At 54.9% G+C, this 4156-nt stretch overlaps 1 protein-coding gene across 1 annotated transcript in view; it reads left to right on the top strand.

The window, feature by feature from the left end:
- The window catches only part of KLHL12 (kelch like family member 12), a 27792-nt gene extending 27633 nt beyond the window's left edge, over window positions 1-159 (top strand). Inside the window, exon 11 of the mRNA XM_005426795.3 lies at window positions 1-159. This exon is cut by the window's left edge and continues 1374 nt beyond it. The gene's annotated coding sequence lies outside the window, so the exon portion shown is untranslated.
- The last annotated feature ends 3997 nt before the right edge of the window (window positions 160-4156 follow it).

Here is a 4156-nt window from a genome sequence, read left to right as displayed (position 1 = left end):
GGTGGGATCAGGGACGTGGTAGCATGACCTAATGATGCACTTTCAGCCAATGCTCTGACCTTCTGCGTTTGTTTCTATCACACAAGTGTTCTGTGGTTTCGTTTCCTATGTTTATTTTTTAATGAAAGTATAAAGAATAAAATATTTCCTGAGCCAGTAGGAGTTTAGCTTCTGTTCTCTACCTTCCAGACATGACTGACTGCTGTGTGGAGGGTTTGTGCAAAGCCTGTGTTAGACAGGCAGCTGCCCTCAGGTGTCTCTTCCCTGCAGCTTCAGCCCAGAAGTGAAAAACAGCTGCTCCAGCTGTGAGATCTGTGGTACATAGACCAGCCAGGCCTGGAGAACTCCCTAATGAGGGAATTTCTTGCAAGGTCTGTTGAAGAAGGGCATGGAGCAGAGAGGAGGAAAAGACTGATGACAGTCAGCAGCAATAAGGAATCATCAGGGGCTGAACATGAGCCCAGGTGTGCCCAGGTGGCCAAGAAGGCCAGTGACACCTGGCATGTACCTGCCATGCTGTGACCAGTGAGCATCCCTGTGTGCTGGGCACTGCTGAGGTCACACCTCCAATCCTGGGAGCAGTCTTGGGACCCTCACAAGAAGGACATTGAGAGGTTGGAGCGTGTCCAGGGAAGGGAATGGAGCTGGGGAAGGGTCTGGAGCACCAGGAGGGGCTGAGGGAGCTGGGAAAGGGGCTCAGCCTGGAGAAAAGGAGGCTCAGGGGGAACCCTGTGGCTCTGCACAACTCCTGACAGGAGGGGACAGCTGGGGGGAATTGGTCTCTGCTCCCAGGAAACAGGGACAGGACAAGAGGAAACGGCCTCAAGTTGTGCCAGGGGAAGTTCAGGTTGGATATTGAGGAAAATCTCTCCCCTGAAGGGCTGATCAGGCCTGGCACAACTGCCCCAGGCAGTGGTGGAGTCACCATCCCTGGAAGTGTTCAAAAGACCTGGGGATGTGGCCCCTGGGGACATGGGTTAGTGGTGAACACAGCAGGGCTGGGGAAATGGTTGGACTCAATGATCTTAGAGTCCTTTTCCCAATTAAACCATTCCAATAATTCCATAACCAATTCCATAATTCTAATACTGTTACAGTAGAGCCACAGTTGCAGAAAATTACACCTCCTTTTTCCTCCACAGGCATGTGGGATGAATGGAGCCCAACATTAATTCATCTGTCCACATGCAAAACAGATTCTTTTGGTTTCAGGGCAAACTGCAGCATTCTGCCCCAGGAGCCTCTGATGGCTCCAAATCCTCCCCCTACTACCTGGTCCCCCCACAAACAGCTCACCACTCACTCCAGATGTTCAGGAGCCTCTCCTAACACCTGTCCCCAAACTGCTCCATCGTTCTTCAGCCACTGAGGAGTGGGGAAGCAAAGAAGGGAACAGGCCCCGTTTGGGAGTGCAGCACTCACTGGTGCCACCCATGGATCTGTCCCAGCTGTGCCCTCTGCCACCTGCAGGGTGCAGGCAGTGCAGGGGGAGTTGCCAGGCTCTGCTGCTGCCCCTGGAGCTGTCAGTTGCTGCTCTCCCTTCCCTGATGAACCCTGCTTCCCTGCAGAGGGCTCAGGAGGATTCAGCTCCAAAAGCGCCCTGTCCAGTGTGTGGCTGGGCACAAACTCAGCAGTTGGACAGGTTGAAGCAGCAGCAGCAGAAATGGGTCACAGCAGGATGTGACCAGCAGACCCATCCCTGCCTCCCCACGACAGGATGTACTGAAGAGTTTGAAGAGTGTCTTGGTTTGGAAAGACAGGATTCTGCTAAGGAAGGCAGGAGCCTCCCCTGAAATGGAGGATGTAAACCCTCCCCACCCCTTCAAACTGCTATAATTTTAAATTAAGGGGCTCTCAGGCAAAAATATGGGAGCAGGAAATAACAGTTCTTTAATAGAGAAGAAAAAAAAGATAAAATAAACAATGCAGTCCACTGGAACAACACTGACAGAGTGAGAACCCAACCTGACACCCTGTGGGTCAGGGTGTTGGTGGCAGTCCGATTGAAAATGTGGCTGCAGTCCTCTGAAGTATCAGGTGTGGTTCTGTTGGAGCAAGGGGAATCTGTAGAGAAGGATGTAGTCTTCCTCTGGAGATCCAGTGGAGGAAGAGGCAGCTGCTGTTCCTCTAGGAAATCTTGTGGAGAAAAGCTGCTGGAGTTTCAGAGTCTCAGGTTATATCTGTGTAGCAATGCTTGGCTCCTCCCTCTGGGCAGAGCATCTCACAATGGGATGTCACAGTTCTTATCAGCCATGCAGGGACATTCAGTGGTCTGTTATCAGCTGGTGTCCCCTCCCGAGGGAGGTGTGAATGTGGTCACTCAGAGAGAGAGATAAGGCAAACTGCTCACTTGACAAGGTAATCAGCCATCCAGATGGCACTGGAAAACATCTTGCATACAACCTTGGACATGGTGTTGACACCTACACAAGCGGAAAGGAACTCACAGAATCCAAGGATAATTGTGCTTGGGAAGGGCACTCTGGAGCTCTGTAACCCTGATCCACTTTGGATCAGGCTCTGTGGAGGCCAGAGCACCTGCAGGCATGGGGGTTCTGTGACTTCCCTGAGCCCCAGGGCAGGAGTGGACCCTGTCCCCTTGCCTGGTTTGGGCCTGGCTCAGGGCAGCCCCCGGGCTGCTCAGGGGCCCTGCTGAGCTCCTCAGCTCCCCCTGCCCTGCTCCCCACACACCCCCAGACAGGGCTCAGGAGCTCAAATGCCCCAAACTCTGCCCCAGCCTCAGAAACACCTGCCCAGGGGCCAGGAGAGTGGGGTGATGTCTGCCAGCCACACTCACACCCCAGCTCATTGCTCAGGGCTGGAGCCTGAGGTGAGCAGCTGCATTGCTGCAGAAATCCTACACCTTTATTTAGTGAACATCAGTGAATATTTAGTGACTATTTATCTCAAATGTCAGTTCCCGTTTCTGGCTTCTCCTGAGGGCTCTTGGCAGCAGTCAGGGGTGAGACAGCAGGAGGATGGGGCACATTTGCACCAAACCAGGGCTCTTCTGGGATCTGGCCTACCCTCTAAAGGAGCAAAAGCTCAATCAAAAGGCTTCTTTCAATCTTTTCAACACCAACAGAGGGGTGGCAGCAGCAGCCCAGAGCAGCACACGCCAGAGGGGCTCCAAGGTGCTCGGTGAGGAGCAGCAGAGTCCCCGGGGCCCCAGCCCCTCATCCCTCGCTGCTGCCTGTGAGCCCTGGCACTGCCCAGGCTCTGCCAGGCTCTGTGGGTCAGGCTGATCTCTGCTTTCCTCTCCAGGAGCACAAATTGCTGCCACTGTGCCCCTGCCCCTTGCAGGGCCTCTGCCCTCCCCACTGAGGGGATCTCCCTGTGCCAAGCAGCCACAGAGCTGCTGCTAGAGCAGCCCAGGTGCTCCCAAATCCTGGTGCAATCACTGCTGCAGTTCCACAGGATCCCAGAATGGGTCGGAGAAGGGACTCCAGGGCCTCATCTGGTCCCTCCCAGGCAGGGCCATCCCAGAGCCCACGGCACGGGATTGCTTCCAGATGGTTCTGGAATATCTCCACTGATGGAGGCTTTTAAGGGAGACAATTTCCCTTGGTCCAGTAGCAACGGAGCTCCTTCTCCAACCACAAATTCAGGCATCTCCAGACTCCCAAGGCTGGGAAGTGGCTGTCCCTGATGGTCCCTGTGGGCAAACCACGACACACACGGCACTGCCAGTCCAGGATCCCTGGGGGACCAGAAAATCCCAGACTGGTTTGGGTGGGAAGGACCTTAGAACTCATCTCATCCGCCCTGCCATGGGCAGGCACAATTCCACCATCCCAGGGGGCTCCAAGGCCTGTCCAGCCTGGCCTGGGACTCTGCAGGGATCCAGGGGCAGCCACAGCTGGGGCCTCAGGCCAGTCCCAGGGCAGGATCCATGGGGGAGGATTCCCAGGACAGGATCCCAGTGCAGCATTCCCAGTCCAGCATTCCCAGTACACCATTCCCAGTACAGGATCCCAGTGCACCATTCCCAGTCCAGGATCCCAATCCAGCATTCCCAGTCCAGCATTCCCAGTACAGGATCCCAGTCCAGCATTCCCGTGCAGCATTCCCAGTGCAGAATCCCAGTCCAGCATTCCCAGTCCAGCATTCCCAGTACACCATTCCCAGTACAGGATCCCAGTGCACCATTCCCAGT

This window comes from Geospiza fortis, unplaced genomic scaffold (genome assembly GCF_000277835.1).
Source record: "Geospiza fortis unplaced genomic scaffold, GeoFor_1.0 scaffold26, whole genome shotgun sequence".
NCBI classification, from domain to species: domain Eukaryota; kingdom Metazoa; phylum Chordata; class Aves; order Passeriformes; family Thraupidae; genus Geospiza; species Geospiza fortis.
The sequence above is the reverse complement of the archived record's forward strand: the minus strand, read 5'-3'. Positions and strand labels throughout refer to the sequence as shown.